Below are 11,479 nucleotides of genomic sequence, written 5' to 3' on the forward strand. Positions count from 1 at the left end.
ATCATTATGAAAATTATACAGCTACTATAAAATGTGTAACAAGGAAGTAAACTATTGCCATAACGTTAGACAAAAAACAGCCACGCAACGGACTCAAAACAGTTTTTCTCACCCGAACTTCCTTGAAGGCTGGGGAACAATAGTCTGTTAAGGGGGGGAAGAAAGGAGGGAAGGGGGAAAGGGAAGAGAAAAGATTATTAAGGGCTTAGCTTTTAATTTTTATGATTTTTAAGTATTGAACCATGGTAAACATTAGTTGTGAATAATTTTTTAAAAATAATTTTTCTATTTTCCCATAAATATATTTGACTTTGGCATCGCCGGTTCGAATCCCACCTCCGGCGAAACAATTTGACATTCAGTACAATTGTAATATTTCATCAACTTTTATTAATATTGATATTAAACATGTTCCATCAAGTACTGTTGGCTTTTTTTAAAGGTTTTTGGTTGTTAAAGGTTTTTGATTGAGTGACAGCTAGTGTAAAGACTGACAAGTGTCTTTTGAATCACATCAGATTACGTTATATAACATGTTAACACTGATTAAAATAGACATTTGCCTCATATTTTCATCCAAAGTGTTTTTGCTATCCATGTGGTGTTAAAGGTATATTCTTCAAAGATTGTATTATATTAGCGTTTGTAGAATCCTTATTATAAAAAACTTAATTAAAAAAATATATAGTATATATATGAAAGTGCTTAAGTCACAAAAAGACCCATTTTGATATATTTAAAAAAAATTTATTTCACATTTATTCATAGAAACATATTTCACATTTATTCAAGATCACACAAAGAGTTGGGGCAGCGTGTCCCCCCAAAAAATAACAGAACATATTTACACATTCAAAACAACAACAGCTCCTCTCTAGTGCAAACAAACAGTCTGCAGCCTGCCCCCAAACAAGAACAACAAATCACAGACTGTACCTTTAAGGAGGAGTCCTACAATTTTTTTAATTCATATAATTAAACAGTGAATTAATGGCACTGTAATATTCACAATTAATGAACAGCATTCACCAGCTTGCTTCAGCTTTACTCACTTGCAGGTCAGGATAAGCCTGAACATCTGGGCGTGCGGCAGGTCCAGCTGCTCCCGGACAGCTTGACTGGTCGACAAGTAATTCAGGGAACAGACCGTGCACCTGAGGGTTTCGGTCAGCATCAGGTAATACCTGTCAATGTCCAGGACTTTACGGGCCTTTTTATGGACACCATATCCAGTCAGCTGCTTTCCACAGGAGGGGCAGAAAACTCTCACTTTCCACAGGTGGTAGGGCATCCACACCATCAGCCTGTGTGTGAAAAAGTGGTCTGGAGTCGGGGTCTGGTGGTAAATGAGTGCTGGGACTGGGGGCTCATACCACAACTTCAGATCCGCTCGTAGTCTGCCAGACTGGAATATGGTGTTGGCAATCCAGCGCTGGTCCTGTGTGGGGATCGTCTTCCTCAACTCCCCTGGCAACCAAAATGAAGCTCCATCTCCTGCTTCATCCTGATAGGTTGAAGATAAAATAAGAATTAGTTTTATGCATGAATACAAGTTAAAACTCAGCAAATAAAATGCAGACACACACATATGCACGCACACATAAACACACACACACACCCACACACAGACACACTCAAGTAATCTGTGTGACTTCTGTAGTGTGTTATTCCTACCAGGCTGCTGGTGTGGGTATCGCCATGTGGACATGCAGGAGGAGGAAGAGGAGCAGGGCTTGGGGTCCTCACGGAGGATGCAGCAGAGGGAGCAGGGCTTGGGGTCCTCACGGAGGATGCAGCAGAGGGAGCAGGGCTTGGGGTCCTCACGGAGGATGTAGCAGAGGGAGGAAGAGGAGTGGGGCTTGGGGTCCTTCTGGCCACTAGATGTGGCTTCAAAGAGGCTGACTGCACCCCGCCAAAACGTTGCTTGGTGAACTGAAAGCAGTTAACATTCAGTAAGAATTCAATGAAAACAGACACAGAACACTTAAAGCTCAAGTGGGATGGCATCATTCAAAGCAATCAGTATAAATCATATTCACCGCTGACAGGCTTGGAGGAGGCCGCAAGAAAGTCTTCTGAGCAGCTGCAGGGGCCACAGATCCCTGACTGGCTGGCGCTGGCTCTCCTGCCGCTGGTGACTGTGTGGCAGGCTGCTAAAATGGAATTACAGAATGGGAAGAGATAGTTAACAGCAGATGAGCATGTTTTAGTACCACAAAAGCTTGAAGAATCAGTCAGCACATCAAATAGCTCACCTTTGTGGTATGGAAACCACAAGTGCAGCCTGTGGGCCCACCAAAAAGTGTTGCCTGCCCACGTGTCTGGAGGGGGCATTTCTCTATCTACAATGACATCATTATCGCTCAGTCAAGAATGAGTTACTCAGTGTTCAACATACTAATCTCTGTTAAGCAGTCAGTACTGTCTTCCTACTTTACCTTTTGATAGAGGTCATGCCATTTTTTTTGCCTTGGCGCTGGTCAGTTACCAGAGCCAGAGGGCCAAACTCTGCTGGAGGCAAAAGTTCTCAATCTCGCCATCCACTCCCCCTCCCCCACGCCTTTATGGCTCTTACTCATCTGAATGAAGAAAACGTAAAAATGAAGACAGTGATCACAATTTCCATTTATATAACGATAGAGAAATAGCTTGGATACACACATTAACACCCTTTATTCTTACACTAATGCTGGGACTGGTGCACATTTACTGTAAACAAGCCATATGCTTACACTAATGCTGGGACTGGTGCACACTTACTGTAAACAAGCCATATTCTTACACTAATGCTGGGACTGGTGCACATTTACTGTAAACAAGCCATATGCTTACACTAATGCTGGGACTGGTGCACACTTACTGTAAACAAGCCATATTCTTACACTAATGCTGGGACTGGTGCACACTTACTGTAAACAAGCCATATTCTTACACTAATGCTGGGACTGGTGCACACTTACTGTAAACAAGCCATATTCTTACACTAATGCTGGGACTGGTGCACACTTACTGTAAACAAGCCATATTCTTACACTAATGCTGGGACTAGTGCACACTTACTGTAAACAAGCCATATTCTTACACTAATGCTGGGACTGGTGCACACTTACTGTAAACAAGCCATATTCTTACACTAATGCTGGGACTGGTGCACACTTACTGTAAACAAGCCATATTGAGGTAACATTACAAGAGAATGCTAACAAATAAAATGCTAAACAAATTCAAACTATTGTTGGTTTATCATTGAATATCAACACTGAGTCAAGATAAATAGCCTAACGCACGTTTATAATCAACCATCATATTACCATCGTGGCAGAAGTTAATGTCCAACCACAAAATTACCATCGTAGCATAGGTTAAATATAATGTCCATCCTTACGTTAATATTATGCTAACATCATTCATATGTAAATCTATGCCTTTTGATCATCATATTTGCTTTCTTTACGTCAATAACAGTAATTTCGCAAAAACGCTGACATGCCATTGAATTGATATATGATCATTTTCCACAGGTATTAAACGTTAGCAAGACAGTAAACTTATCTGACAATCGTTTGTTCGTTGCTGAATTTACACAAAGTTTTTACAGAAAACTTTTATTCATAATATGGTCTTACTTTTAGTATTGCCGGATTGATGACGACAGCCGCTGAAAAAAGTGAACTGAGCGAAGATTCTCCGTTGCAAGGTACGCACAATCCAATGTGAGATTGGAGAGAGGCGCAGCGATTGGCTTGTGAGATTGGAGAATCCAATGTGAGATTGGAGAGAAGCGTAGCGATTGGCTTGTGAGATTGGAGAGAAGCGTAGCGATTGGCTGTGACATTGGAGAGACTGGACTCATAGAAACAGACTATCGCTGGAGCCTTAACGCTTTCTCAGCTGCTGAAGCTTGGGGCCACAGCAGAACCTTGAAGCTTCTGCACTGAGCCCCAAAACAGCCCCCAGAAACTGCTGTAAAGTCACTCACAACTTTAGTTCCTAGCTGCAGTTAGCTTCTGTTTACTATTTGTCTCGCAAAAATTGGACACGCATTTTAAATAATGCAGTGTGTCAATTGTAGAGTGGGCTGTGGGCTGTGGATTCTGGCTACTTTCTCATCTGAGCTAACAAAAACACTGGACAGGCCAAGACCTCAAGAGACAAACCATAAGCACCATGAGTGACCTCACCACACTGTCCTGCACGTATACTGGATCAGTTTGGTGTGTCCACTGGTGTCGACAAAAGCCTGGATCAAGACCAGATTTTCTGATGCTGTTTGATGAAGTCACTGAAAGTGTCACCAAGGATCAACTGCCTCGTTCACAATTTTCCATAAAACTTGATAAAACGAGTAAGAAAGTGGATCTGCTCATCTCCCCTGCTGCAGTGACAGACTCTGCACTGTACTACTGCGCTCTGGGGCCCACAGTGACAGGAAACCCAACTACACTGTACAAAAAGCACTACACATGACTGGACCAGAACCGTGCTTTTCTCATAAGATGGAGCTATTTATATGTTCACATGCACATTCTAACTGCCTGTATGTCAATTTGCTTTCGGATGATCAACCATCATTTTTGTCCTGATTATAAACTGTTAATGTTTAATTTGGATTTAGACCTAAATACTAATCCTCACCTCTAACTTCTTAAAAATACTAATGATTAGTTAAAACTTTGCTTTTTTTTATTATTTACTTCATTAACAATAATTATGTGCAAAATATATTCGTTGCCACCATATAGCCTGTAAAATTATTCTTGAAGTTGTAGCACAGTAATGATCCACTGAAAGCCTCGCAGTGTTTCTCACACACATGTGAGACTTGCATGCTCCAGATATACTGATGATGCCCCAAGGATAATTTTTTTCTGATTTAAAAAAAAATAATCACATTTTATTTATTAACTGATTCTGCAGAAATGTCTTCATTCTTTTTTGTTGGTGGATGCAAGAAAAAGAGAGCTGAGAGAGAGAGAGAGAGAGAGGAGGGGCAGAGCAACAGCAACACTAACTGAGAGAAGAAACTGGTAAAGATTCTCCTTTCCTCTTCATGTTTGGATGTTAATTACCCATTAACATACATGTCAACCTTTGGTCAATCAAACCTGTATAACCAACCTCCAAAATCCGTATTTCCCTTATAAAATCCGTATAAGATGCAAATTAAAATAATTTACCTAAAATTTGAATGATAATTAACAATGATAATGGCACTGGTCTCCTAAGCCAGGGACTATGGGTTCGAGTCCCATCTGGGGTGTGAGGTCAGCAGAGTGGTGCAGCGGGAGCGTGCTGGGCCCATAACCCAGAGGCTGATGGATCAAAACCATCTTCTGCTAGCTGGTGGTCTTTTTACTCCAACGTTTTCCAGAAGGCAGCTATTGCAGGCTCCAGACCCACAGAAAGTGAGAGGTCAGCAGCGGGAGCGTGCCGGGCCCGGAGGTCGATGGATCGAAACCATCTTCTGTCGAGTCTGCCAAATTTTACTCCAACGTTTTCCATGACCCAGTGATTGTGGGTTCGAGACCCGTGTGGGGTGTGCAGAGTGGCGCACCGGAAGCGCGCTGGGCCCAGAGCCCAGACGCCGACACAGTCCGCTGCTCTTTCTAGCCACTTTTCTTCCCAAAATTCCCAGCAGAGGCAATAAACGTCATCTATCTGTCTTACTAGAAATTTGGTGGCTGGCCTCAAAAATTGTCCATCAGGAGGCCTGATTTTCAGTGCTCTGTCACTAGTTTGCCATTGGTCAGTGCTTTGTATCACGCAGACAGGCACATAGGCATTATGGGAGTGAAATAAGGCCCACCGCATCTACCAATTGTTGTCACAGTATGTTACCCATGTGTACGACTCACAGATCAGAGCTCTTTGGGTAGCAAAGATCCTGGTCAGTGAATCAGGAAAAATCAGAGTGATTTCATGGTTTTCTAACTTTTTTCCACATGTTCTTCTTAAGCACAAGACATAAAACGTAATTAATCAAGTGCCCTGAATTGTACACATACAGTCGTTCATTTTCTGTACCCATGAGCTATCTCAGGGGTAACCCAGACACATTAACACCTCTGGGCTATTCAGAGTTTTCGCTTGACCTACTCTAGGTCTAGGAACTGGGGCAGGAACCCGGAGCACCCGGTGCCAATCCTCACAGGCACGAAGAGAGCATGCATGCTCCAGGCATAAAGGCTGCCGGTCACCCACTAGGCTCAAGCCCAGACCCTGCTCGGTGTGAGTTGACACTGCTAACCACCGCAACATTATGCGGCCTATGTAAATTCAGTACAAAGCTGTGCTTTCCAGTGTAAAATTGCTTGGCTACGACTAGCAGTGTACATGCTTCCAAAGAAAAGTCTACTTACTTAAGTCGGGGTAAAATGCCTTGTGAGCAATTTGTGACTGGAATGAGGACGTGCTGATATTAAAGCCGGACGTTGCAAGCGTTTGACTTTGGTGCAGACCCAGCAAATTATTTCAAACTGAGCAAACACAAAAGAAGTTTCTGTCACGGAGATGAGAGACGGCTGAGGAACGAGCCTAGCTATTTTTGAGTGGCTGCCCTTTTTCGTCGGGTTGTGGCAGAGCCCCAGTAGCCTAATGGATAAGGCACTGGTCTCCTAAGCCAGGCACTGTGGGTTTGAGTCCCATCTGGTGTATGAGGTCAGCAGAGTGGCGCAGCGGGAGCGTGCTGGGCCCATAACCCAGAGGCCGATGGATCGAAACCATCCTCTGCTAGCTGGTGGTCTTTTTACTCCAATGTTTTCCAGAAGACAGCTATTGCAGGTGAGGAGTGGGCAAGGAGATGTTCTGATTATTTAACAGATTGTCAGCTACACAAGAAATCCTGCCTCAGCCAGCCCCAGGATGTTTGTGCGCCGCCACCAGCCTTCCATCCCCTGCCCCTGGCCCAGTGGTTTGAGGAAGTGTATGCCAAGGATGGTTTCGGCTGTGGACCTCCACTGTGCGTTTGGATGTGTTCCACTTCATGAGGCGGTTCGCTGACGGTCTCACCACAGAACACCATCCACTGTATGGTACGTTCTGTTCTAAATTGTCAAGCACAATTTTTGAGTGGGACAAGAAGGATATCTGTCATCTGAAGGAGGCCAAGCAGGCAGAGCTGAAGAAGAAACATCCTGGCTATGAGCCAACAGATGCTCAGGTGTTGGCAACCATCAGCACAAGTGAGCTAGCGAGGCACTGCCGCAGGAGAACCCAAGGGGTAGAAGAGACCCGTGCACTCATCAAAAGTCTGCTTGACTCCATGTGGCAGCTGGTGGACAGCACTGGACTGCACCTCATCAATCACAAGAGCATGCCTCGAGTGTGGGAGATACAGCAGAAACACCTTGCCTGCATCCAGGATCCACCAGGAGTGCAACTGTACACCAACATTGGGTCAGGGGTGGAGAAAGGGGACAAGACACTTGACACTATTTTTTCCTCTTTTTCTCTTCTTTTCCCCCTTCTTTCCCCCATTTTCTTATTTTTCTTTTTTCTTTTCTTCCCCCCTTCTTACAGTCCATTATGCCCCTCGCCTGGCCGGGAAGGCAGCTATGCCAGCCACTATACCACCAATGCTGCAGACCTACCCTGGGGACACATGCCTAAGTGCCATTGCTTCTGTATTTGAGGCCCAGGCCACAGCTGATCGGCCCAAGAGCTGAGGTTTCTGTAGTGTAGTGGTTATCACATTCGTCTCACCTGTGAAAAGTCCCTGGTTCAAAACCGGGCAGAAACAGCAGTGGGTTGGTTTATTTATTCATTTTTTTGAGCGACTGCTGAGCTGTGATCTCTGCTCTGACCGTGCCAACTACAGAAGCAAGTGTTTGCTTTTCACCAGCCAAGGTATGGACACATTTACTGAACAAATCTTACACAGTGACTCTCCAGTTCTCTGTTTGTGGACAAACATACACCTGTCGCTTGTTGCCAACGAAAGGAAAACACACAGGAGCCTGTGTTGTTCACGGCTTCATGGGTCTACCGTGCGCAGGAGCAAACTGATGTCATTCAAACCTGCAAACAACTACTTACAGTACATTGCTCGTGGAAAGTGGAAGGACTGTGGAAGCATGGACATTGCAATTGGTCACAAGGAGGTGGTGTTCTCAAATACCACTTGGTTGCTCGTTTACGGAGTGAGGTCAGGTCAACAGGGCTGCAAACGGCATCAGAACGCTGCAAAGTGGCACTGACTCTGGAATGCTTCATCATGTATCAACGAGTATTTGCCAGCCAACATTCAGACACATTTGCTTATTAACTCTAAAGCCGTGACTGTGCAGTTCTCCGTTTGTGGAAAACAGGCAAAGTAGCTTGTCACCAATGAAAGAAAAACACGCAGGTGCCCGTGTCCTTCAAACACGCCCAGGTTTGCGCAAACTGATGCTATTCGACTACATGCAATGCGAGCGGAAAGCAGAAGGAGCAGCCCTCAGTCACCTCCCGATCCGTTCCTGCTGTTTCCTCCCAAGTGCCTCGCCACACTATCTGCCTTTGGCCCGGAATCAAACCCAAGTCAACTGCTTGGAAGGTAGCTATGCCAGCCACTATACCACCAACGCTGCAGGCCTACCCTGGGGACACATGCCTAAGTGCCATTGCTTCTGTATTTGAGGCCCAACACTGCAAAAAAATGCCCTCTAAAAAAATAAGAAAAATATATAGTGTTTCGGGGGAAAATCACTTATTTTAAGCAAAATAATCTGCCAGTGCAGCAAGATAATGGGACTTGGTAAGATTTCTTAAAACAAGAAAAAAATATGCAAGTAGTAAGCATACCAAAAATCTTAAATTAAGCATAAAAAGCTAGTTTTTATTTTACTTGTTAAGATTTTCTCTCTTATTCTAAGCCATTTCTTCTGATTTTCAGTAATTATTGCTTAGAAACCAATTTCATCTGAGCAAATATTGCTCAAAATTAGAATTTAATAGGCTTAAAAACAAGGCAAATGTGCTTGATTCCAGCTTATTTAAAGGCTCAAAACAAGTTTGTTTTTCTTAGCTAGAATACTTATTTTCTTATCTAGAATAAATTTCCTGTTTAGGTGTGATGAATGTAGGGGAAAAATAGACTGGACAAGAACTTCAGATCTGCATTTTTATTTTTATTATATCAACAAAATGCTGCAAAACACAAGTTGGCATGAGAGGCATAGCAGGCTATGGGGCAGCAAGGAATTAGAAGAGGGCCTTCAATGAACACAAAAATAAAACTTTGTTCTGTTTCACACAATGAATGTCTCAGGCACGCACACCTCACTCACATGCACTAGCTAAGAAAGGCCTACCAGTCAGCTTTGGCACATTTAAAGGCCGTGGTTTGGTCTTTCTCATGAATCTTATCACCCAAGACCTCGGTCTGAAGGATCGAAAGAACAGATGCCACACATTTCGGGTACGTCATATGAAAAGCGTAGTAGTACGCCATGATGTATAGGATGGATTCCCCAAGACCGCTCCTAGGGAATGATGTGACAGGAGCATTTCCAGCACAGAAAAAGCAGTCTCCCTCTCCCACTAGGACAAACAGTGTGGCGAGTGGCCGTCTTCTTAGGTATACGCCTGGGTCCTCTGTGGGCTGAACATTAACACACAGTATTACTTAAATCCAACCTCCTCCAGACACATACTGGATTAACTCAAACCTGCAAATAGAAATAACAAATAGAAAGTTGCAGAAGGTTATGGAATAAATTGTATTTACCAGTAGAACATGAATGAGTGCCTCTGATAGAGATGCCATCTTCTTTGGTGCGGGGTAACCGGAAGGAAACATAGCTGGCAGTGAGATGATTAGATGGCTTGCTCATCTACGGGGGGGGAAGTAATTTGAATTACTCACAATTACTCAACAATAAACAGTGACAAGCCATCATCATGAAATTGGCCATTTCAGAAGGATTCCAAACCCTTACCAGCAGGAAGTCCCAGCGGGGGCTTCAGTGCCTTCTTGTAGACGCCATAAAAGGTGAGTTTGGTTCTGAAGTCTGCCCAACGCTCCCTCAGCTCTTTCACATAGTGCATGTTGTCCTTCGCAACTATTCGTCGCAGCTCATCAAGAACCTAGGCATTTTATTGCAAAAAAAGTGGGTAAACACAACTCATGTTTTAACATACAGAGCTATAATTGTAATGAACATTAATTTTAAATGAAATTAGCAGGTACACAGATGAGTAAAGCTACACCACATTAACTTAATTTATATTCAAGCATTATCATTCTTACCTTTTAAGATGTTGATGGCCACACTGTCTAATTTTTCCATGACATCCATATTCCTGTTGTGAGCAAAGCAGTTTATTTTCAACAACTCATTTTAGACACTAATTTACCATCTTTTTCAAAACATGCAAGCCATATATTGGGCGGAGAATAGTGCAAAGTCACCCTATCGGATTTTTAACCAGGCAGAATTATTGTTTGGGGAAAGTATCCAATTAACACTCGACACATACAGCATGTCTGTAAGTCGGAGTATAGCCGCATTACTGTACACCAGAAACGACCAAAGCGACGGAAGTTATTATTTCTCTATGGAGGGCCGGCGAACTCAGCGACCAAAGCGAATTCGCCGGGGGCGAAGCGAAATGGGCGACCAGAGCGAATTTCAGAAGTTAAAAGTCAGTTAAAATTATGTAATGAACTATGACACGGTTCAGCGAAAACCAATTGGAATGTCCATATCTTCGAATGTCCCAGGCTGACAAGCCAGAGCCGTTCTGTGATTAGCTAAATCAAACATGTCAATATCACGTCCAGAGCGAATTCATGGCGAAACTTCTTCAACGACCTCAGCTACTTGGTCGCTTTGGTCGTTTCTGGTGTACACGTACAGTTACTCAAAACAATCAATTGTATGTTCAGACCGAAAACGACCAAAGCGTGGTCAAGGACGCTAAAGAAGTTTCGCCATGAACTGGCTTCATTCGCTCTCAACGTGATATTGACATGTTTGATTTAGGTAATCACAGAATGGCTCTGGTACATTCGAAGATATTAACATTCCAATTGGATTTCGCCAAACCGAGGAAAGAAATGCACCAGATATAACATTACACCGCCCAATGCTGATTGCTAAATCTCCGCTTAGCATGCTGTAAGCACAAAAATTAGTCTAGGAATTTACCATTTAGCTTAAGAACAATTACTTGTAATAAGGCACGAACACAACACTCACTATATATAGGCCTACTATAAAACTGACCAGTGGCGCACCATCTGCAAACCCGAGAGCAGAGTCCGTCTCTGAGCGGAGTGATGTCCGGGGGGGGAACTAGCGGCTTGAAGTCACGTGTCATGCAGATGGGTCCCTAACTCGCTAACATGCAGACCAAAGGCAAAACCTAGAGCTTATACTAAGGGCAGTGGCGATCCTAGAGTGATTTACTCCCCGGGCGAAACCCCCTGCTGGCGCGCCCCCCCCCCCCCCCGGTCTTTTTTTTTTCTGGGGGGACTTTTTTTGGGGGGACCGTTTTT

At 43.7% G+C, this 11,479-nt stretch overlaps 1 non-coding gene across 1 annotated transcript; it reads left to right on the top strand.

Annotated features, from left to right (window-relative positions):
• The first annotated feature begins 7,665 nt into the window (after window positions 1–7,665).
• Window positions 7,666–7,738, top strand: trnav-cac (transfer RNA valine (anticodon CAC)). Its single transcript has one exon. It is a non-coding gene; the product is annotated as a tRNA-Val (tRNA).
• The last annotated feature ends 3,741 nt before the right edge of the window (window positions 7,739–11,479 follow it).

The sequence above is a fragment of the Neoarius graeffei genome, chromosome 1 (genome assembly GCF_027579695.1).
Source record: "Neoarius graeffei isolate fNeoGra1 chromosome 1, fNeoGra1.pri, whole genome shotgun sequence".
NCBI classification, from domain to species: domain Eukaryota; kingdom Metazoa; phylum Chordata; class Actinopteri; order Siluriformes; family Ariidae; genus Neoarius; species Neoarius graeffei.